At 43.1% G+C, this 25,324-nt stretch overlaps 1 long non-coding RNA gene across 1 annotated transcript in view; it reads left to right on the plus strand.

The window, feature by feature from the left end:
* LOC311515159 overlaps window positions 1-12,309 on the plus strand; it is a 31,250-nt gene extending 18,941 nt beyond the window's left edge. The window contains exon 3 of the long non-coding RNA XR_014710065.1: window positions 12,227-12,309. This is a non-coding gene — a long non-coding RNA (uncharacterized lncRNA). The remainder of the gene's footprint in view (window positions 1-12,226) is intronic.
* The last annotated feature ends 13,015 nt before the right edge of the window (window positions 12,310-25,324 follow it).

Genomic DNA, 25,324 nt, shown 5'->3' on the forward strand with positions numbered 1-25,324 from the left:
AACATTTCAATCTTCTCAGTTTTGTCAAAACTATTCAGTGACCTCAGCACAAATGCATTAATCATTTTGGGTTGACTGAAACTACATTTTTACTCATGGAAAATATTTCACCCAGGTCTAATCTTAATGTCACTTTCACTCTAAAGCATTAGAGAGTGCCGTGCTAATTCTGTGGTGTCAACTTCAAATATACTTTCTCCTGATTCAGAAACAGTTGAGCATTCCTATTCTCTTTGATGTAATGGCTGCCATTAGATTGTACATCAAGTTAAATTGAGAATCAGACTTCTTATATAAAGTAACATAGAACAAGCATGATGTTGCAAAGACTTAATTATGCATGTTTATGTTTCATAATAGCACTGTGAGCTGCAGCACACTGGTATTACATCTCACATTAAACAATTTTAAATATTATATGCAAGCATTAAACCAAAATGTTAATTTTATTCTAAGATAATTAGAAATAATGACTGTTTTACCAACTTCTGTTATATAATCATTTTGGCTCAAGCTGTGAAACTATTTCAGTAGCCTTAGTCTTAAAGGCATATAATTACTGTGAAATGCGTACTTTAGTGTACTTTTATGGATATGATCAAACCATGATACAGCCCTCACAGATACCTGAAGATATCTAATTTACATATAACAATAGAGCCTCTGCCATCATAGAAATTGTAATTAGTTGTACAGTATAGATTACCGCATCACATTCCAGAATGAGTGAGCTATTATGAATAGTATTACTTTTTAATAGTAAAACAATCTAGATAAATATTTCAAGCACTTTCTTTAAGAAATTCTTCATAAGGTAATGAATATTATATTCAGAATAACTAGGCCTAGATTTCAGTGGTTGGAGTAGAATTCTGCTGTCTTTTACATAAATGCAACCTCACCCAGTGGGGAAAACTGAGATCAGAATCTGGCCATGGTGTGCAAACTTTTCCTTCCTGTACTATCAATAAACTGCAAATTCTGATTTGTAGTACCTCTGCAGGCTGTTATATAGTGTTGCAGTCAGTATTGAGAAGAGAATGTGTTTTAGTTCCCTGTTACATGAATTAGGAAGTAGAGCCGAGCGAATAAAAATTTATGTATTTATTTGTTCAGTGGTTGAACTGACAAATCTGGAGGGAAAAAGGTAGTTTCCTTTTGAATGCAAACTGTTTTTTTTTTCTTGCCAAAATGAAAAACTGAAAACAAATTCATTTGGGTCAAGTTAAATGTTTCAAGTTGTCATTTCTAAATGAAATGTGATTCAAAGTGACATTTTTGAAATAATGTTTCAAAAGACAGTGGTTCATTTTGAAATGAGACATTGAAATGGTTTGTTCTGAAAACAAGTTTTGCCAGAAAATGTCCTCCTTTTTTTCCCAGCTCAAAGTGTATACAATATAACTTTTGAAAGACGCACACCCCAATCCTACATTTGTCATTGCAATACAGGAACATATTGCCAACAAAGATGGTCAGAGCTCAAGGGCACCCACTCCTTTTTCAGGGTAAGGGTGGAAATATGTCTGCTGTAGGTGGCATAATGGGGGTAGTTGAGGCTGAGAAGGGGAACTGGAAGGTGGATTATGGATGAGAAATGGGGAAGTTGCATTATTTAAGTGGTTATTTCCTTGCTTTTATGGCTTGTTTTGATGGGTTACATAGTCTAATCTTAACACACAGTTGACTATGTTCTCTCTGCTCTCTAATACTAGACATGCCTGTAGTCCAGGGATTAAAGGAGGGAGCATGGGGGACAGCAGCTTCTTCTCCCCATTGACTGCAGACTATACATGTGTACAGGATTATTTGTTACAGATCAGTCATAACTCTCACACTTCATCTTTCCAAAACTCAATTTTGTGAAATCTAGTTGACCTTCCCATTGAGCCATACCTGTGGACGCTCAGGTAAACAAAGCTTCCTCTGAAAAAGCCACAAACCAAGTTTGGGAACCCTTGATCTAGAGCCCTTCATCACCAATGAAGAGTGACATAACTGTAGACACGGAGGTCTAAATTTTCAATCTGATAGTGTGTAATTGTATTAGTGCACACTTTACTATTTTCAGTATGTAGCTCTTAAGAAATTTAAACCTTCTGGATGCTTAACTGGCCACAAATATAAGTGGGTATGGCTAGAAGCAAGGCCATCATAAGTATGCTTATTCATGTTCAACATAATTAGGCACCTAAATTTGTATTTGAAGAAAAATCAATTGATCCAGTTCTTGTATTTTCAGGCAGGTAACACTCATTGGTTTAAGTGAAAATTTTACCTTCACCAAAATTACAGCATTAGGCCTGCTGTATTTTTTCAATGTTTTGTTTTCCATTTTATCCAAATAAAATTGCATATGAATAGGATTTTGGAAAGTGTGACAAAGCTCCAAGCCTGTACTGGTGGGTTCCATGCTTCCAGGTGGATTCAGTGGCCTCAGAAGCTCACTAAGGCCCTCAATATGACCTCCCTTTCTCAGTATAATGGCAAAAGTCACAGCTTATTGCGCTACTTTCATCACAGACCAGTATGGGAGGTAGAATACCCACAGTCTCTGTTGCTCCTTAGAGCTCAGTAGGTGCAGCTTGGCCTCCTGCCTGGAGGCAAGTATGCTGTCCCTCAAGGGGATCTCTGTAAAGCATGGGGGGAAGGGCAGGAACCCAGGCCCACCCTCTACTCCAGGTTCCAGCCCAGGACCCTAATAGCAGCAGCTGTTAGCAATTTTCCCTTCACCACTGACACTGCTTTGATTCCCAGGGCTACTTCCCCATGGTCCCCTTTTCCTGGCTTTACCCTTACCGCCAGGCCAGGCCAGGCCAGGCCAGGCCCGGCCCGGCTCGGCTCGGCTCGGCCCGGCCCGGCCCGGCCCGGCTCACCTACACTTCCCACAAGGGGGCTGGGAAGGAGAGCTTTTAAGCAGTATGAGTGAGACCTCGATTGGTTCCAGCTGTTTCCATTAGCCTAACGGCCTTAACTGGTTAATTGGCATCAGGTGTCTCGATTAGCCTGGCGTAGCCTTTGTTTGGCTATCTAGGGAACAGGGAGCTGCTCATTCTGAAGCTTTTACTACTCTGTTGTATCCTTCTGGTCTGAGTCTGTCACAAAAGGTTTTTATATCTTAAAAATTTGGGTTTTTATAGTTTGCAAAATTAAAAACTTAAATTACTACTCTGCACTTTTCACACCTTCATTCAAGGCAATGAAAGCCTCTAACTTCAATGTAAAACAAATAACCCGTTTGAAGCAACATAGAATAATGTCAATCAAGCTTGAAAATATAGGGACAACCTCTTTTCTTTAACTGAGATGAATCTTCCCACATGGGAACATTATTCCATAACTTCCCACTTCAGGTCTTCTTGTTACACCATATGAAGTATCTTTTAGTAAAATTAGTAGCCACTATTAGAGTAGATCAGTCACTGACCTGACAAATATGGTAAGTCCTATGACTTCAGTGATAATTTTGCTCAGTTATAGGACAGTGGCAGTTTCAGCAATCTCACTGTAGGTGGTAAAATCGTTGCTTATATTTTGCTCAGCTGACATGACAAAACAGTATTGGAGAAGCTTCTACTAGAGACCCAATATGGATTTAGATCAGGTCATAGCACCACAGACATGCTTCATTGTGAGATAGGTTCAGGAAAAATGCAGTGAACAAAACTGTATGCTGTCTTCATTGATCTAAAAATCAGTGTTCAACGACTGTGAGTAGAAATGGCCTCTGGAAAATTTTAGGAAAGTTTGGCTGGCCCACCAAATTTAACATCATATGTCAATTCTACAAAGACATGACTGGTCAAGTACTGTCAGATGGTGGTCTCTCTAATCAATTTCCCATGTTTAATGCGGGGTGAAACAAGGCTGTGTGCTGGCACCAGTCCTCTTTGGTCTCTTCTTTGCAGCTGTTCTGAATTATGCAGCTAACAATCTTCAAAAGGGCATCTACATAAGGTTCAGAACTGATGGAAAACTCGTCAGTCTCTGAAAGTTTATTGCAAAGACAAAAGTCCTTGAGGAACTCATATGTGAAGTCCTTTTTGTGAATGATTGTGAAAGTGACCTACCACTTATCCATGATAGGTTCTCAAAAGCAACTAAACAGTTTGGACTCACCATCAGTCTGGAAAAAACAAAGTCCTCTTCCAAACAGTCCCATCAACCACTATCACAGAGCAAACGTCACCATTGATAGTACAAAACTAATGCACATCAATCACTTTACATACCTTGGCAGTACCATCTCAAGTGACAGTTCCTTGGATCAAGAAATATCAAATAGAATCTAAAAGGCAAGCCTGGCTTTTGGAAGACTTCACTATAGGATACTCAGCTGTATACCAACAAACTGTCAATAAAACTGAGGTACAATTCAGCTGTCAGAGCATCTCTTTTATACAGACGTGAAACATGGATAGTTTACCCCAGACACATCAAACAACTTGAAAAATTTCACATGTGCTGTCTTTGCTTTGTTTTGAAGGTCCATAAGTGTAAATCATTATCATCCTGGAAAGAACAAAACCAACCAGCATTGAGGCAATGATCAGGAAAGCTCAGCTTAGATGGACAGGTCATGTTATCAGAATGGGTGGTGATTGAGTCCCACAAAAAGTCCTCTATGGTAAGCTGAAACTCAGACAGCACAGAAATAGTGGTCAACATAAACACTTGAAAGATACCCTTAAGTAGAATCTCAACTTGCGTGACATGGATATAGATAACCTTGAAGACACAGCCCAGGACAGAACAGAATGGAGAGCAACTATCAATAAAGAATATAAACACTTTGGGAAAGACAGACATGAAAAAATGATTGAAAAAAGGGCTAAGCGCTATGTCAAGTCTTCAACAGGAGCCTACACATGCCTACATATGTATTACTATATGTGAGATGCTGTGATGTCATTGTTAGGTATGATGGACAGGTGTACAATGTTGCTTATTATGGGTAAAATTTTCAAACGTGCCTAAGTGATTTGGAAGACGTAGGATATGTCTACGTGCGCAGGTGCTGACTCCGTGGGTGCTCTGCAGGGCAGGAGTCCTGGGAGCGGGGCCGGGCCACAACCCCCTCGTGGGGTGAGGAGGGAACTGGTTGTTAAGATTTTGGCAGCTCATCACTGGGTGTTACCATACACACTGTAACAAGAGTGATCAGGTAAGGTGAGCTATTACCAGCAGGAGAGCGGGGGCAGGGGAGGGGGTTTGTACTGATAATCAAGGTGGGCCATTTCCAGCAGTTGACAAGAATATGTGAGGAACAGTAGTGGGGGGGGAATAAACATGGGGAAATAGTTTTACTTTGTGTAATCACCCATCCACTCCCAGGCTCTATTCAAGCCTAAGTTAATTGTATCCAGTTTGCAAATTAGTTCCAATTCAGCAGTCTCTCATTGGAGTCTGTTTTTGAAGTTTTTTTGTTGAAGAATTGCCACTTTTAGGTCTGTAATCAAGTGACCAGAGAGATTGAAGTGTTCTCCAACTGGTTTTTGAATGTTATAATTCTTGACGTCTGATTTGTGTCCATTTATTCTTTTACGTAGAGACTGTCCAGTTTGGCCAATGTACATGGCAGAGGGGCATTGCTGGCACATGATGGCACACTGGTAGATGTGCAGGTGAACGAGCCTCTGATAGTGTGGCTGATGTGATTAGGCCCTATGATGGTGTCCCCTGAATAGATATGTGGACACAGTTGGCAACGGGCTTTGTTGCAAGGATAGGTTCCTGGGTTAGTGTTTTTGTTGTGAAGTGTGTGGTTGCTGGTGAGTATTTGCTTCAGATTGGGGGGCTGTCTGTAAGCTAGGACTGGCCTGTCTCTCAAGTTCTGTGAGAGTGATGGGTCGTCCTTCAGGATAGGTTGTAGATCCTTGATGATGCATTGGAGAGGTTTTAGTTGGGGGCTGAAGGTGATGGCTAGTTGCGTTCTGTTATTTTCTTTGTTGGGCCTGTCCTGTAATAGGTAACTTTTGGGTACTCTTCTGGCTTTGTCACTCTCGTTACAGTGTGTACGGTAACACCCATTGTTTCATGTTCTCTGTGTATATAAAATCTCTCCACTGTATTTTCCACTGCATGCATCCGATGAAGTGAGCTGTAGCTCACGAAAGCTTATGCTCAAATAAATTTGTTAGTCTCTAAGGTGCCACAAGTACTCCTTTTCTTTATACCTGTATAAGTACATGAAAAGGGGAATTAGAAACTAGTTAACTGAAAGTAACAAAATGGTTTCCCCTTAATTCTTTTCTGGAAAACTGACAAAACTGAATCTTAGAGAGACAAGGTAGGTGAGGTAATATAATTGATTAGACCCACTTCTATTGGTGAGCGACACAAGCTTTCGAGCCACACAGAGCTCTTCTTCAGGTCTAGGGAAGGTACTCCAAGCATCATCGCTAAATGCAAGGTTGTTTAGCATTAGTAGTAGTAGACACTGGATTGATGGTTTATTACAACAATCTGTAATGCACTAACCCTCTCTTTCTGTTGTATAACTGCAGAGGTGTTAACAGGCCACTCTACCTTGAATGATCCCTTAGAATATGTGCCAACTACTTATGCTAAACAATCTGTTCCACCTTGCATTTAGCTATGACCCTCAGACTTGAAGAAAACTTGAAGAAGAGCTCTGTGTAAGCTCAAAAGCATGTCTCTCTCACCAACAGAAGTACAAAAGATATTACCTCACCCACCTTATCTCTCTAATATCCTGGGACATGCCTACAATTACATGGCATAAAACTGATTCTTGTCTGTGGATTGTAATAGTCGGGGAAGGAATCTAGACTGAGAAGTTAGGGGGATTTAGGTCAGGTAAAGCAATAGGTGTGAGGCAGTGGGATCAAGTGAGTGGATGGGGTGGTCAGTGTGATGGGGCTGATGGAGCAGGAGAGAGTGCGGGTCAGAGAGGTGGAAGGAGCAACTGCTGAGCAGTGGAGGGGCAATAGGAATGCTGGATGGTTCAGCAGCTGGGAGGCTTTAGATTGGATGCAGCTGCAGTTATTAGAATGGTTTCAGAGTAGCAGCCGTGTTAGTCTGTATCCGCAAAAAGAAAAGGAGTACTTGTGGCACCTTAGAGACTAACAAATTTTTTTGAGCATAAGCTTTCATGGGCTACAGCTCACTTCATGTGACACTTCAGGTGCTCGCCTTGAAGTTTTGACCTTTGCGACAGTAAAAACAGATTCTTATACTGTGAACTTCTAATTTGGTTATAAAACCTTCTATGAGGAAATGTTTTATCACCTTGGGGACATTCCACCCTGAACAGAGGGCCGTCACTTCACCCTTGGTGATTAGGCAACAGAAAAAAATTCATCCAAAGCTTTGCTTGACTTCACAAGTTGTGGCTTCTCTCTGAGTGGTTTTTTGTTGTTGTCGTTTTGTTACACAGAAGCCAGACATGCAGATGCAACAACAAAATATAAAACTCTTCTGAAGAGAAGCATTCATTTAGCAGATTTTACAGTAGGATACTTAAGAGTAATGTAAGCAATCCAAGTCTCTGAAATAACATTTTTATCACCTGGTTGATTAAACTACATTGATTACCATTACCCTTTGGGTAGGGAAAGATTGTTTGTTTAGTAACAGGCTAGACATGCCATGTCCTATGTCTAATGATAACCAAGTTCTTTGGCATAAAATTCCTAATAAAGAATAGATGCAGAAAATGAAGCATATTTCTTGTCTTTCTGCATTGTATTATAACTAGTGGTAAAACTGCGTCATGATTTGTCCTTAATGTTGTACAGGGACAGGTTATAGGAAAACCACTTGGAAAGAGACAGGGGTTGTACTTTTGGGGTGTTTCTGCAATTTCATGAAACCAAGTTTATATTTTACAAAAAGGATTTCCAAGATTTGATTTGCATGATAAACTGATGTTCCCTAGCTAAACAATATTATCACCAAACTTGTCAACTCTACCCTCCAGACTCTCTTACCTTTGATGTTAAAGGTGAATTGCAAAGGAAACAAGTTTTGACCTTTGTTGCAGCTTCATAATGTCTAATGCATGCCAAACTTCACTAACAAATGTATACAACACCTGAATTTGTATCCTGGAAGACCCTGCTTATGGGAGAACTAGTAAAACCATGACAAGAGTAAGAACGGAAAGTGAAATGGAGAGGGGAGAGATTTTTAAGTCAGACATTGTAAAACTTTTTTGTTAATGCCTGTTTAACTCTAATTGTCTGATGAGTATTTGGAAAAAAGTATGACTTAATTTCAACATCATTGCCACTTTTGTGAGGCTCTGAGCTCACGCACTTCTCATACCTTTAAGAAAGTTCTGCAGCAAAAATAGAAATATCAGGAATGTAACATAATCTAATGCATCTGATGAAGTGAGCTGTAGCTCACGAAAGCTTATGCTCAAATAAATTTGTTAGTCTCTGAGGTGCCACAAGTACTCCTTTTCTTTTTACCTAATCTAGGGTAAACAGATGTAAGCAGTGTCAGGATGAGCTCCACCCTGACATCTGGTGGTGAGGTGTGGCAAGTTGTGGAAAAGAACTTCAGGGGCCGATCTCATTTGCATAGGCACACCCACCACGCCTAGAATGAGACCATAGCTGCCCAAATGGTCACTTTGGCTGCTGTGGGATCCCCAGTGTCTCTGTTATTGGGGCAGGAAGAATAAATTGCTATTACCCTGATTATGGGAACTGTGCTTGGAACTCTACGTGGCCTTTTGTTATGATGGAGGGATTCACCATCAACTAAGTAGCACTCGCTAGGCAAGGGTCATGGGTTCCAAAACTGTGTGAATGGAGAGAGGCTGGGGACAAGTATTAATACTTGGTGGCATGGGCCCCTTGGTGAGGGCCTTACATGCTGATTGCACTTCCTCCTCTCTCCACTGTGGAATATCAGAGCTAATTTTGATTTCATTAGAAGTCTAGTTATAGGCTGCTGAGCTCACTTTGGGCTGACAGTGCACCAGCACTGGGGCTCCCCTACTATAAGCTGAATTCACCTAAGAGCTGAAATCACTGAGTGTTGTGTTAAGTAGTGGGGGAGCCTGAAGATATATTGTGGAGCAATTTGCGGGACGGCTGGTGAAGCAGTTCGACGCGGAGCAGTGTGTGGATGGCAGGAGCTGCTTGTGGGCCGTGGAGCTGAGTGAAGGAGTTCGTGGGGCGGCTGGCGGAGCGGAGCGCAGCTGAGCGAAGGAGTTCGTGGGGCGGCTGGCGGAGCGGAGCGCAGCTGAGCGAAGGAGTTCGTGGGGCGGCTGGCGGAGCGGAGCGCCGCTATGGAGCTATGGGGCGGTCAGCTTCAGATCACGTAAGGTGCCTCTTACCCCTGTCCCATTTCCACCCAGATTGGGAGGTAAAGCTCCGCCGATAAACTTTCGAACTCTGGGGCTGCCCTGACCAGGGACAGAGACTTTTGGGGCATTGGACTTTTGGGACTTTGGGTGATTTGGGGTTGCTGGACTCAAGAACCAAAGGGAAAAGGGCATGCCCCAATTTGCCTGGGGTGGGGTTGTTTTTGCTCATGGGTTGTGTTATGAATCCTGTTGGTGGTGTTTCCCCAACATAATGCCACATTGTTTCTCTCTGTTATTAAAAGACTTTTGCTACACTCAGACTATGTGCTTGCGAGAGGGGAAGTATTGCCTCTTGGAGGCGCCCAGCGGGGGTGGTATATATTGGTCCCAGGTCACTGGGTGGGGGCTCGAGCCGGTTTGCATTGTGTTATTGGAATGGAACCCCTAGATATTGAACCCGGCCCTTGTTGCTGCCAACTCTGACGGGCAGAAGGGTTACACAAACAAACAAAAACCCAAGCAGAACAAACAAAATGTATCGTTTCATAATTTTTTGCTGATCAACTCTAACTGAAAACCCTTTGTGATGAAGTGAAAATTTTTCTGTAATATTTTATGATTCTGATGCATGCCTCAATTTTCTCTGCACTGCACCTTGCTACCCAGTGGGAGCAAAACGGTTAACAGGGCTCCTGGAACAGCGCAGGAGACAGGAGGTATGATTGTCACCTCCTGTCTGGGTGGAATGGCTGGATCATTAAAGAACTGGCTGAAACTGACCCAAATTAACAGAGGATCCAGGAAAACAAGGAGGCCCCCCCAGCCACTGAACAATCAACACCTAAAAGCAGGAAACCCCCGCAGACATGATATGCAAACTGAACTGGAAAACCAAGAAGAGAAGGTGTCAGGTCACTTGGCTAAATAAGAGCTGCCCTTTGGAGAGACTCTCAGGTGCTCTCTCACATGGGACTAAGGACAAAGAGATGGGGAGGGAGTGCTGGAACTGGAGTCCATGACAAGTTAGCTGGCTTGTGGCACTGCCTGGCCAGAACTTTCAGATTTTGTGTGCCAGGTGACTAATAAACTGTTACCTTGTTTTGGAAAGGCTGCCTGGTGTCACTGCAAATACTCAATGAGATCATTGCACCCTGACGGGCTACAATACAAGTCTCTCACAGGACTCTGGCTTGGCTGGATTCACTGCAGGGAGCCAGAGAGAGAGAGAGACAGGAATTACTGGTGCTGAAGGCTGGGTCTCAGAGTTGAGACCCTGCACATTAAAGGGGTGACTCCCAAGAGACTGATTACAGGCTGGGACACAGACCAGACCTGTGGATCCATGACATCCTTGTTGGATTTAAATCTGAATTGAACCAAGCTCTTAGCTGGAGTAATCCTGTATTGTTTTCCAGGATGTGTCTCTGCTCACCTAATTGTCAAAATGTGACTTTCCTGCTTCACTGCTGTGACTTCAGAGACTGCAGATTCTAGTTCCTAAAATATGCTCCCTAGAAATTGTTCTGCGGAGTCTAACATGCAGCCCAAAGGATGTCAGCCTGGCTCCTTAATTTTATTACTGCACAAATAGCTTGTCATGGACTGTTGTAGCTAGAAGCTTCATACCTCAACCTTGAAGACTTGGACTTTTATTAATTATAATTATTGACATTTATATAGTAATGCCAAAACTTATAATGCTTGACTTATAATGACCTTTTTTGTGCTTGCTTTGCTTGATCCTGCTTCCACTGTAGTTAACATAAGTTTTACCAGCCATTTCAGTTGGAGTAAGATATGTCCCTGTGTGTACATGGGCGCTGGAATTTGAAAGATCTGGATGAAAATAAAACACTTACCTTTTCAGTACCTTATAAGGAGTCCAAGCCTTCAAACACTGAGCATGCTCAATTCTTTTTTATGTCAATGAGTGACAGGTGTTTGGCATGTCACAAGGAGGTAGTCATCAGCTTGCAAGATCCAGCCCTGCAAGTCAAAGCATTCCTAGGTTTCAGAGTAACAGCCCTGTTAGTCTGTATTCGCAAAAATAAAAGGAGTACTTGTGGTACCTTAGAGACTAACCAATTTATTTGAGCATAAGCTTTTGTGAGCTACAGCTCACTTCATCGGATGAATACCGTGGAAAGTACAGAAGATCTTTTTATACACACAAACCATGAAAAAATGGGTGTTTACCACTACAAAAGGTTTTCTCTCCCCCCACCCCACTCTCCTACTGGTAATAGCTTATCTAAAGTGATCACTCTCCTTACAACAACAGGTTTCAGAGTAACAGCTGTGTTAGTCTGTATCCACAAAAAGAAAAGGAGGACTTGTGGCACCTTAGAGACTAACCAATTTATTTGAGCATGAGCTTTCGTGAGCTACAGCATCCGATGAAGTGAGCTGTAGCTCACGAAAGCTTATGCTCAAATAAATTGGTTAGTCGCTAAGGTGCCACAAGTACTCCTTTTCTTTCTCCTTACAATGTGTATGATAATCAAGTTGGGCCATTTCCAGCACAAATCTAGGTTTTGTCCGCCCTCCCCCCACAAACCCACTCTCCTGTTGGTAATAGCTTATCTAAAGTGATCACTCTCCTTACAATGTGTATGATAATCAAGGTGCGCCATTTCCAGCACAAATCCAGGGTTTAACAAGAACGTCTGGGGGTGGGGGGGAACAAGGGGAAATAGGTTACCTTGCATAATGACTTAGCCGCTCCTAGTCTCTATTCAAGCCTAAGTTAATTGTATCCAATTTGCAAATGAATTCCAATTCAACAGTCTCTCTCTGGAGTCTGGTTTTGAAGTTTTTCTGTTGTAATATTGCAACTTTCATATCTGTAATTGCGTGACCAGAGAGATTGAAGTGTTCTCCGACTAGTTTATGAATGTTATAATTCTTGACATCTGATTTGTGTCCATTTATTCTTTTACGTAGAGACTGTCCAGTTTGACCAATGTACATGGCAGAGGGGCATTGCTGGCACATGATGGCATATATCACATTGGTGGATGTGCAGGTGAACGAGCCTCTGATAGTGTGGCTGATGTTAGTAGGCCCTGTGATGGTGTCCCCTGAATAAATATGTGGGCACAGTTGGCAACGGGCTTTGTTGCAAGGATAGGTTCCTGGGTTAGTTATTCTGCATTCCTAGGAACATAAAAAGCTTTTATGGTTAGATTATTTATCTAGATTTCTATAAAAGCTAAAAGGTCACTTATTTACATGCTCTTCACCCAATGGTATAGTTAAAATACATTCTAAGTGCAACTGTACAATTTAAAATGATGAACTGCCAGTGAGCCAGGAAACAAACCCCATAGTCAGCCGAGCGAGGAAAAAGCTAGGCTTTGCAGTGTGCCCTGAAGATCATCAGATTTGGGCTTTTTCAGACTGGGGAGCAGTCAGTTTCCCCTTGATTTATATCAAAAGGGCTCCAGTTCAACCACCTCTTCTGATCGCTACTATGACAGTATGGTATAGAGAGAGATGGTCTAATGGGTAGGCAGATCCTAACCCTTTTACAGCTTTAAAAGTTAAAACCAGAACCTGAAATTTGCAAGCTGCTGGTACGCATCGCGGAGCATTTTAAAAAAATATTCTTGTGGTATGCTAAGGCAATCAATGGGAGGGTTACTAATGGAATAAAGTAATAGCACAAGCAAGGATGATGTAATATAATCCTTAATTGAGAAATAGAATAGAAATATATAATTTCTTAATGTAGAAATATAATACAATACTAAATTACTAAACTGATTAAATAAATCTAGTTGCATTTCCAAGGCTGGTATATTTCATCATCAGTATATAGCTTGTTGTTTAGCATCTTATGCACTTATCTTTACCTCCTCAGCAACAAGAATTTCTGCTTCAAATCCATGTTTTCTTAGGCTGAAACCTGGCAGGAACACATTCCAAAGAAAATGCGACAGGGCAAGATTCTACTTGTGCTGCTAGCATTTACAGTTTTCATTGAGGTTCATGTCCTTTAGCACTGTCTTGCTTTTTTTGGTGAATATCATATCTAGGGCCCTACCAAATTCATGGCCATGAAAAAAAGTCACAGACCGTGAAATCTGGTCTTTCACAGATTTCACGGGGAGACCAGCATTTCTCAAATTGGGGGTCCTGACCCAAAAGGGAGTTGTGGAGGGCAGGGGTGGTCGCATGGTTATTTTAGGGGGGTTGCAGTATTGCCACCATTACTTCCATGCTGCCTTCAGAGCTGGGCGGCCGGAGAGTGGTGGCTGTTGGCCAGGTGCCCAGCTCTGAAGGCAGCGCCCCGCCAGCAGCAGCACAGAAGTAAGGATGGCGATACTGTACCAGGCCACCTTTACTTCTGCGCTGCTGCCTTCAGAGCTGGGCAGCCAGAGAGTGGCAGCTGCTGACTGAGGGCCCAGTCCTTATTTCTGCACTGCTGCCAGCAGCAGCGCAGAAGTAAGGGCAACAGTACTGCAACCCTACCTTCAATAACCTTGCGACCACCCCACAACTCCTTTTTGGGTCAGGACCCCTACAATTACAACACTGTGAAATTTCAGATTTAAATAGCTGAAATCATTAAATTTATTATTTTTAAAATTCTGTGACTGTGTGTGATGCTCTTTACCTCTGGAGAACACCCAGCACCCCCATGTTCCTCTTTGCAAAATGATTGTGTGGTATCCAATGCAAAGTTTCTCATGTCGGATGTCTTTGGAAGGCTCATGATGCACCAAGCATGGTTGTTTTAGTAATGTTACAGTAATTGTTACAGTAATGTTATAGCTTATAATTTCATATGTATAGTTATGAGACTGAAAATGTATCCCATGACTTAAAAGCAAGCCCAGGCAAAAACTCTCCAAGAACAGAGAGGCAGTTCACACCTCATCAGGGTAGGTATGGGACAAACCCAGCCCAGCCTCACAGGAACAAAGGACGCTGGCCTCGGCATCAACAAAAGAATCTGTTAGACTCTCGAAGGCGTCACCCCCCTTCCTTTGGTCAGTTTGGAACTGCGATGAGGTAATGTTCACCTGACTCTGAAGGGGAGGGGGGCAAAGCCAAGAGGGAAGAAAGGACATGATAAAAGGGAGAGACATTTGCCATGCTCTCTGTCTCTCTTTCACCTACATCTACAGACACCACACCAAGCACCTGAAGCGCTGATCAAAGGCGAGAGCCTGGCTGAAGAGCAACCAGCCAGCCTGTGGTGAGAAGCATCTAAGTTTGTAAGGACATTGAAAGTGTTAAGAGCAGCTTAGAATGCATTTTGCTTTTATTTCATTTAACCAAATCTGTCTTGTTATGTTTTGACTTATAATCACTTAAAATCAATCTTTATAGTTAATAAATTTGTTTGTTTATTCTACCTGAAGCAGTGCATTTGGTTTGAAGTGTGTCAGAGACTCCCCTTGGGATAACACACCTGGCACATATCAATTTCTTTGTTAAATTGATGAACTCATATAAGCTTTCAGCATCCAGCAGGCATAACTGGACACTGCAAGATGGAGGTTCTTAGAGTTGTGTCTGGGACTGAAGATATTGGCTAGTATCATTCTGTTGCACAATACAAGGAGCAGCTTACATGCCAGACGCTGTGCATGAAAAGCCTGGAGTGGGGGTTCTCACAGCAGAGCTGGCTCCCAGAGTCAAGGGTTGGAGTGACCTAGCAGATCACCAGGGAACGTCACACTGTAAAATTGACCAAAATGGACCGTGAATTTGGTAGGGCCCAAATCATAACTTTACAATGTACAGTACACCCAAAGGTGTCCTGTTGCAAGCCCAATAATGAACACACACATTTTCTGACAGAAGGCAGATGAAAATGAAGTATTTTCCTTCAATTCTTTTGCGCTCACAGAAGTTTGAGTGGGGAGGTGGGGGAGAGGAGTTCAGTAAAAGCTGTAACAAATCCTCTGTTTGGAAATAGCTGCCTTGTGCTCTCTCTTTTCCTCAATATACTGTTTCCCCTCATTTCAGACCATGTAGGAGGCTGAACTGCTATACAAGATCATTCCAAAGGAAGGTCACCTTAAATACAGCTGTACACTACTCCAACTTCTATTTCATTGTGTTATTAATAACTGATGCAAACAAACTGGTTGACAGACATGGTAACTATACCCAAGTTTACTTTCAAATATTTTGGTTATAAAATAGCTAACAAACATAGTTCATACGCAGTAGAAGCCTTTGAGCTATTTCAGGAGGGAGTTTGAAAAAAGGGGGCAAACAAAAATAAATAAGACCATCATATTACATATTACATACATACCATCATATTACGTCAAGATTACATATTATAATGTTAGTGCAAAGCCACATTTTAAGAAAAAGACATAGTACTGTAGCAGTAACCAACTAATGCCAAACTTACTATTAAAAACGAATCCACCAGGATATGCCAATCGAAATGTCATTGACTTATGAGGGAAAACATAGGTAAACATGGGCTCATGATAGATCACCCAGCACATAAGGTAATTAAAAAGCTGTACTCTTGCTTGAATCATAAATGCTTCCCCAGTAAATATAGGGGCAAAGGTCCACCCAAACCCAGATTCATGAAGTTTTCTTAATATTGTGTTTTTGCCCAATTGCAGAGCTGTGAGGTGTTGTAGGCCTCAGTATAATTTGCCACTAAGATTCATCTCTTAAATATCTTTTTGGCTACAAATTAAATACAGAAGGTATGTTATAACTGTTACCAACTTGTGCAGCATGCCCTCATTATGCGACAGTGTACACATTAGCTTGTCTGTAGTTTTATTAGATTTTGTGAGATGTTCATTAATACTTGGCATTTTATGCGTTCAAAGTGCTTTACAGATACTCATTAACAAAATGTTACATATAAATAATACCCAAACCATTACATATTGTGTGCTTGACTATGAAATCTATTGTTCTGGATTTATAGGAATGTATCTCTACTGAAGTCAATGCAAGATATTTCAGTTTTAAACCAGTGTAATAGTTCACACTGACCAATTTAGCTATTGTATTTCTCATTAAATTATCCTGGTTCTTGTTTAAGGAAATATAATATATTACTTCTGTGCCAGGTTTCTTTTGGGATACACATTTGCCATATTTTCACATCTTAATCAGAGATATAGTGACCTCCGTGCAGTAGGATTTGATTCAGCCTGAGGCATGGATGTTTGCTATTTGCATGCTCTCTCAGGCTTTGGGGCAGCTGCTTGAGAGTGAGGACGTGCCCATGAAGAATGGAGGTATCAATATCTCCTTTGTCCACTGGCTATAGGAAGTGGTTTTCAGTTCTGGCCAGACTCCATAGCAAGCTCACAAGTAGGAATTCCACAGGAGATGTGGTGAACCCAATGTCTACACTACAAACTGACATTGGCACAAGTTACATTGGCATACAGCCGCCACAGTTAGTATGTCGCTTGTGCACGTGCACACTTGGCTCCTTGTGTTGGCAGTGCATGTACTCACCAGATACTCTTGTATCGATGCAGAGAGCGGTGATCCATGGGTAGGTATTCGACTCTACGACTCACCTCCATCCAGTGCACTGTCTTTTGGAAGTTTTGGTAATGCATGGTGGGGCTGAAATGAGTTGCGCAGGGATGACTGGGAGCCTGGGGTCAAATTCCCAGTTTGCAACTGTCTCCATCTCATAATGTTATCTGTAGTCCATGATTTTCACACCTTTTTTTCAAAATCCCACAGATGCTTCTGCCCTTGTCTCTATCCACCATCTCTGACAGAAGTGTGGAGGCTGCACAGCTCTGCACTATTGTCATAAGTGTTGCAACACAGGGCGCATGATCCTGAAGTACTGCAGAGCCACAGGAAGAACCGAATGAGTGGGGAATATGATGATTCGTTGGAGGGCAGATTGCGGTGGGACACAGCAAGAACCAATTCAAGGTTGTTGGTGGCATTCATAGAATAGCTGCAGATGGTGGAGTGCTGCTTCTGGGCCTGAGAAACAAATACCGACTGGTGGGATCTTATCATAATGCAGGTTTGGGATGACGAACAGTGGCTGAAGAACTTTCAGATGCCAAGGCCACATTCCTGGGTCAGTGTCCTCAGCTCACCCCAGCCCTCCAGCATAGGGACGCCAAAATGAGAGCTGCACTGACAATGGAGAAGTGAGTGGTGATTGCACTGTGGAAACTTGCAATGCTAGATTGCTACTGGTCAGTCAGGAATCAATTTGGAGTTGGGAAATGCACTGTGGGGGCCACTGTGACGCAAGAGTGCAGGGCCATTAATCACCTCCTGCTATGCAGGACTGTGACTCTTGGTAATGTGCAGGACAGAGTGGATGGGTTTGCAGCAATGGGGTTCCTGAACTATGGTGGAGCAATAGGTGGCACTTATATCCCTATTTTGGCACCAGACCACCTTACCACTGAATACATCATCAGAAAGGACTACTTTTCTATGGTAATGCAAGCATTGGTGCACTACGGGGATGCTTCACTGACTCAGTGTAGGCTGGTCAGGGAAGATACATCATGTCTGCATCTTTGAAGAACACAGGACTGTTCAGAAAGTTACAACCAGGGACTTTCTTTCCCAACTGGCGGATTACCACTGGCAATGCCAATGTGATCCTGGGGGACCCAGCCTACCCCTTGCTCCCTGCACTCATGAAGCCTTCCCCCGTCACCTCATCAGAGGCAAGGAATGATTCAACTACTGGCTCAATAGGTGCAGAATGACAGCTGAATGTGTGTTGGTCTTTCGAAGGGTCGCTGGCATTGTTTACTCACAAGATTGGACCCCAGTGGGAAAAATATCCTAATCGTTATAGCTGCCTGCTCTGTCCTGCATAATATCCATGATGCAAAGTGGGAAAAATTGCTGCCGGGGTGGAGGGCAGAGGTGGAGTAGCTGTCTGCTGAATTTGAACAGCCAGACACAAAGGCTATTAGAATAGTGTAGCGTGGAGCTATATGGCTCAGGGAGGCTTTGAAAGACCGTTTTGACAATGAGCTGGAGTAGAGGGTGTTGCTGTAGTCGCCTTTTGTGTTCTGATAGGAATTGTGTGGTGATTGCTGTACATGTAGGAATATAACATTGTCAATATTCCTATTAATTTTGTTGGTGAATGATTCTATGAGTTGTGTGACACTGCAGTAATGGCTAATTGGTTGCTCTCAGAACTGCTGAGCACTCTGCAGCATATACTGTGAACTAAGAAAGATGAATTATGTTCCAAACCATAGAATTTTATTCTGTAACAAAATCAGCGTTAAAACAAAAAAACAAAGAAAAAAAAACCTTGCAATTTTAAAACAATTAAATTAAAAACTTAATAATTAAGAGAGCAGAACTTATGAAGGGGAAAGAACAGTCATGTCCATTTCAACTACACCTACACCAACCCTGGCTTTTGCAGGTCAGTGTATGCGATACTATGATGGTCTTTAATCTCCCCCTGGGGAGAGTGGTAGGCAGGCCTGGTGTTTGTGGGTATCAAGCAGGGCAATTGCCCGGGGGCTCATGCTATAGTGGGCCCCGTGAAGCTAAGTTATGAGTGATGGGCCTTGGGCTTTGGCTTCAGCCCAGGTGGTGGGGCTCAGGCTTGGGCTTCAACAGGGTAGGGGCCCACTCCTGAGTTTGTGCCCTGAGCCCCAGTGAGTCTAACGCTAGCCCTGGTGATAGTGGTCGTGCAGCGACCAGTGACACTGTGTAGAATGAGAAGAGGAGGTATAGGAAGGTCCCAGTATTGAGTTCTCAGTGGACTGCAGAGAGAGGTGAGCCCTGGGTTGTTGAATCTGCAGGACCATCAGAGTCTGGAGCATCTGTGTTTGCTGCCTGAGAAGCCCGATTATGTCCTGGTGCATCTCCCTCTCCTTTTCCTGCTGCGACTCCTGGGCCTTTCTCCTCTCCACTCTTTTCTTCTCCAGGCTGTCCACAATGTTCAACCTCCAGGCCCTGTGCTCACGACTTGATGCAGCACTGGTTTGCAGGATCTCACTGAACATATCACTCCGAATCCTATTCCTTTATCCTCCTTATCTGGCTCAGGCATTTCGTGGGTGTGGAGGAGACACCCTGAAGGCTGCAATGGTAGCAGCTGAAGATTAAACACACAGAGGTGTGTTTGTCATTGTCACAGGTATCATTGTCAGAGGTACCATTTGTCAGAAAGCAAAACTTAAGATGATGAACTCATTTCTCTTGCTCCCCTAAAGTTGTAAGCAATACATTCTCACTTCTGTTTGGGTTTGCTTTTGCACAGCACCAGTCACAGCACCAACCATGGTGAGTGTGGCCCTCCGGGAGTTGGGGAAATAAGGAGGGAATTGCTTGGTTGTATGATTCTAGTTGTGCAGAGCAATGGCACTGAATACTGGCACCGTTTTCCACAGGCGGGGTGATTTTACCTGGTATCTCACTCTTCAGGGTTAACAGATGCAGAGACAGCACAGCTGCTGCTGGCATTCTGATGCCACCTGGACCCATATGCTGCTAGCCTGTGTGCTGCAATGGTGCCTGCTGAAGTAATCGCTGAGTGGCGTGGGAAAGAAATAAAGCAGCCCTCCCTAGAAACTTTGGCAGAAAATTGCAGAGTCTCTCCATGAACGTTTCTTTGAGATCTCTCAGCAGGATTCAAGGGATATCCCTGTACATCAACTTCACGTACACCCCAACCCCCAGTTCTAGAGGGGAATGAAAAGCAGATAGCAATTCTACCTCTCTTGGTTATACCACTATCTCTTCTAGCACGGGTAAATTAATGAAAAGTCAAAAGCTGTGTCGGGCTACTTTGTGGGTGCCATCCCTGTAATTGAAAATTTATCTACACACTTATCTCAGGTTCCTTCCCTTGCATCAGGCTCACCAGTGCCTGACTGGCAGGGCTGGCTGGACTGTGGTAGAGTGAAAAACCAGGCCTGGCTCACTGCACAGCTGGATCACCCAGTTTCCTGTCTCCCATACTCCTGCTGTCTGGTCACAGCAGGGACCTATAACTCAGGCGCCTTGGTGTTCATGGTGGTATGCGGGATGGTGATGGGGTCTCCGCCGAGGATGGCGTGCAGCTCTTTATAAAAGCAGCAGGTCTGCGTCTTGGCACTGGGTCCATTTTTGTCCTCCCTGGCCTTCAGATATGCCTGCTGCAGCTCCTTAGATTTCACACGGCACTGCTGCTGGTCCCTGTCGTACCCCTTCTCCTGCACTCTCTGAGCAAGCCGCTCATAGATAGTGACCTTTCTGCAGCTGGTGTGTAGCTGTGCCTGCACATCCTCTTCTCCCCACAGGCCCAGGAGGTCCACCTCCTGTGTGCTCCAGGCAGGAGCGTGTCTGCAGCGTGTAGCCGGCATGGTCAGCCGGACGGGTGCACTCAACAATGACGCTACACTGCTCGGGGAGGTGGTGCTACTATGTCAGCGTAACAAGACACTTGCAACAGTGGGAGACACATTTAAGTGTAGACACGTGCACGACTAAGTCGACATAAGCTGCCTTGCATCGACCTAACTTTGTAGTGTAGACCAGGCCTAACTCACCAGAGGCTGGCTCCAAGGCATTTTATCACATTCCTCCAACCACATGATAGCACAGTCGTCTTGGGACCAAACTGTGTCATAACAATGTCATGAATCATATAGTGTAGATGGGGCCCAGTGTGACCTTGGGCAAATCAACTCAGCTTCATTTACACTAAACTTGCTGAACCTGTGGAATTCATTTCTTGTTTGTTATACCTTGCAAGTGTGGACTGAACTGAAGAATGATTTTTAAAAATAACCACCCCTCCTCCCCCCGCGTCCCAGGATCTAGCTTAACTAAACATAATTCTAATGTGGCTTGATCCAGCCCATATTGGTTAGTCAAATCATAAGAAATCGACCAAGCTAGAACTGTGTTTATACTAAGTTTAAATCTCATCTTACATTAGTATTTTTACTAGGATGGTGTCAATATCTCCTTTGTCCACTGGCTATAGGAAGTGGTTTTAAGTTCTGGCCAGGCTCCATAGCCAGACCATACAGGACCCTGCTTTTGGCTTCCCCGTCTGTAAAATGGGAGAGTAATACCTGCCTACCGCAGTGACACTATGGCACTCACTTGATTGTTGGTAAAGTGCTTGGAAATTCTGATATGAAAGCTCTGCAGAAAATTTTCTCCAGGCAAACCACAGAAGAATCATATTGTGGGACAGACAAGTAACCATATAGTTGTGTCCCTGCTAGGTTTTTGCATTATGTATGGGCCCTGTCAGAATGGGTTATAACAGTATGGGTTATAATAGCTTGTGTCCCAAACTGTGCTATAGCTTAACTAGCGGTAAAGAGTCCTGTGGCACCTTATAGACTAACAGACGTATTGGAGCATAAGCTTTCATGGGTGAATACCCTCTTTGTCGGATGCATGTAGTGGAAATTTCCAGAGGCAGGTATAAATATGCAAGCAAGACTCAGGGTAGGGATAACGAGGTTAGTTCAATCAGGGAGGATGAGGCCCTCTTCTAGCAGTTGAGGTGTGAACACCAAGGGAGGAGAAACTGCTTTTGTAGCTGGCTAGCCATTCACAGTCTTTGTTTTATCCTGAGCTGATGGTGTCAAATTTGCAAATGAACTGAAGCTGTAGCTCACGAAAGCTCATGCTCAAATAAATTGGTTAGTCTCTAAGGTGCCACAAGTCCTCCTTTTCTTTTTGCGAATACAGACTAACACGGCTGTTACTCTGAAACCTGAAGCTCAGCAGTTTCTCTTTGAAGTCTGGTCCTGAAGTTTTTTTGCTGCAGGATGGCTACCTTTAAATCTGCTATTGTGTATGGGTTAACTAGTTTCATTTAGCATGTGTGCTAAAACAAAATTCCAATTCCCATTGGACAGACCCCTTTTACAAACAGGAAAAAATGCTTGCCATTTTTCTGAAAATAGCCACTTTTGAGCAACAACTGTTGAAGCTATCTAGCTGTAAACCTTTTCAACACTAGAAGTTGTGTGTGTGTGAAAAGCCCACCATTGCTAATGCCTTTTCAGCTGCACCCAGTGTTTCAACATTGGAACCCCAGCATAGATGGACGGCTGACACTGGAACGCTGCGGCTGAGTCATTTCTGTGGCGACTTCACTGACATGTCAAAAACTGGTGCTGGTGCCAGAAAAACACCTACTAGGACTTTCAGTGCAGCTAAAGTTGGATTAGCACAGTGGGAGGGCTATAGTGCAAACCATACTGTGGGCAACATCTGTCTCGAATCTTGCCTCTTCTGTAGCAAATGTAGAGGATGTAGAGGAAGTAAACAGCTTCGTTTAACTGCTCTGTATCTGGCAGGGACAACCCTTGAACTCGATGCACTCTACCCTTTGAGTACATACTGTTGCAATGCCTAGTATGTTAAAACTTGTGATGGTTAGAATGAAGATTAGTTGGTCCAAATTCCCTTCTCAGTTGCACTGGCCAACCTCATTGACCTCAGTGTGGTTGAACTGGTGAAGCAGAGAGGGCAATTTACCTCTTGAAGCTGTAGAATTCTGCAGATCTTGTTTGAAACCTTTGCCAACGTTTTCTTCACACTTGTTTTTTTTTGGCCAGCAGTTTTTGGGTTGTAGTGATGGGGTGGATGGAAGGGGTATCAGACTCTTCATGCCATACTCTCCAACCAGGCAAAGCTTCTGGTTACTTCAGTGGGAATTTTAAGAGGAATAGAGCACTGAGTGGCTCAACAGTAAGTTACAGACAAAAAAGAGGTTGGCCAAATTGGGATCCATTAAACTGATGTAATTCCATTGTAACAGTGTAACTGGGAGAAGGACCAAATTCAGTGAGAACAATACTTCAGTTGACGGTCCAATATTCCTATAAGATAATGCAAGAACAGGACAATTCCTAGCACTCTTTTGAAATTTCTCCTCTAATATGTCTGTGCCCTTCCCCTGGGGCATATAGATTTCACATCTTCTGAAATTAAAGCTTAAAATATGTGCAAGCAACATTTATATCCACTACATCAGTGGTTCCCAAACTTGTTCTGCTTCTTGTGCAGGGAAAGCCTCTGGCGAGCCAGGCCTGTTTGTTTACCTGCTGCATCCGGAGATTCGGCCAATCGCGGCTCCCAGGGGCCGCGGTTCGCTGCTCCAGGCCAATGGGGACTGCGGGAAGCGGCGCGGGCTGAGGGACGTTACCCTTTCCAGCCAGGAATCTGGCTCAACCCCTAGCTGCTGTTAGAGCAGATAGCAGTTCCAGCCAGATCCAGTTTTTTCGAAGGCTATTTGTTTCTTCTGGTTGCAGACCTTGGAACTGTCATCCTCGCCTTAGTCACCTCGAGACTGAAGTACAGCAGCACACTACTTGGGCTACGTCTGCACTCAATGCAGAAATTGAAGGTGGTGTAGAATACAGCAGCTTGTTTGTTAGTGGCATGATTGCCAGCTGCATGCTTTCAAACATCATGAGCCAGGCCCCAGAAAATCATGACATTTTGAAAAAAGTTGGGCTTTTCATTTGCTTCCTGCCACGTGAGCCATTAGAGGTTATGTTTTCAATCTTTCCTCCACAACCGTGAAGGCTAGAATATTTTTTTAAAGGAAAGTTGAACTTCTCATATAATCATGTGACTCCAGGGAATTGAGGCTCTAAAAAATAACAAATATTATGACATGAATAAAAATAGTTGGCGACACTGCCATGGATCTTTCCAGGAACACACAACACTAATGTGTTTGGAGCTGCACTGGCTACTTAAGTACTGAGTGTAACGTAAGGTGTTGGTGTCTGACCTGTAAAGCTTTAAATGACTTTGGACCTACTTTTCTGAAAAAACATCTCTCTCTGCTATCCTGCAATAGTTGATCGTTGGGGGTGCTTAAGCTGGAGTCCCACTTCTGTGAGACGGGTCAGTTGGCAGGGCATTCTTCTCTGCTTTGGAGCTCACACCTCTGAGTCTCCAAAATAGCCCTAGTTTATTAACCCTCAGGGCATACTGCAAAGGCCCACTTGTTTTCCCTAGCAGTAAGGGGTTGGGAGGATTCTGGTAAGAGATTGTAAAGATATCTCCAGCTGCTAGGTTATTATGTTGGGCAAAGGGAGAAGTTACGGGCCTGATCTATTTTTAAAATGTGTGAGAGTGCCTAAAGCAAAGGATAGACATTCCTTTCTATGGAATGACTTTAAAAATCTGAAAGTCAATAACTAAATATAAATGGGTAGAAGCAAATGCATTCTGCTAAAGAAAACAGCAGAAGGCTTAGCAATATATCTACCCAAATACTCAGGTTTAGATATGCATAATGCAAAAGATCAGGAGAGGAGGTCTTAGTGCACTGATGTTTACCCTATAATTCTAGCTACAGTACATCTACATACTAACATGCACTGGGGTGAGATTCTTTTTCTTCCAAACTATTAACCTCTAAAATTACTTTAGTAACAAAATACATAAGTAGTGTATATGGAGATCCTACCTATGAGAGACAAATAGGGTTTTTTCCAGCTTATTTACATTTTAGACTTTTTCACTAATTCTGCAAAATAAAATAATTAATTGTAATTATCTAGAAACTCAGAGCTTGATCCCTTCCCTGCAAAGTGAATTGAAGGAAATGTGAGCTGCAGGTGCTCAGCACCTCTGAAATTCAGGCCCTTATTCATAAATGAGTTATATGCAATACCGTTCATCGCAGATATTCAGAAAGAAACAAGTTATTATTGGAAAAACACACTGTAGCTATAAATAGAAGTAAAGAGCAGAGATTTGCCATCAAGTAGATCTCTAATCATTTAATATGAGGGTGAGATCTCTCACTTAAGGCATGTCTATATGGTAATCAAGCTGGGATGTAAATCTACAACACTTTAGTGTGTCGCATGCTAAGAGGCCATGTGGACCCTGCTACTGTGCACTAAAAGTGTGCTTTGACTTACTGTTTAAAGAGCATTCGATCAAAATACACTAGCGGACTTTTCATGCACACCAGCAGGGTCCACACAGCTAGTTAGGGTATGTCTACACTGGCTGGGTTCTAGTGCCGTCAGTTACAAAGCGGCCTGCGCAGTAGCGGGTTCGCACTTGTGGCACTTGCAGCGGTATTCAGAGCGGTGC

The sequence above is a fragment of the Lepidochelys olivacea genome, assembly GCF_965140295.1.
Source record: "Lepidochelys olivacea isolate rLepOli2 genome assembly, chromosome: 1".
Lineage (NCBI taxonomy): Eukaryota > Metazoa > Chordata > Testudines > Cheloniidae > Lepidochelys > Lepidochelys olivacea.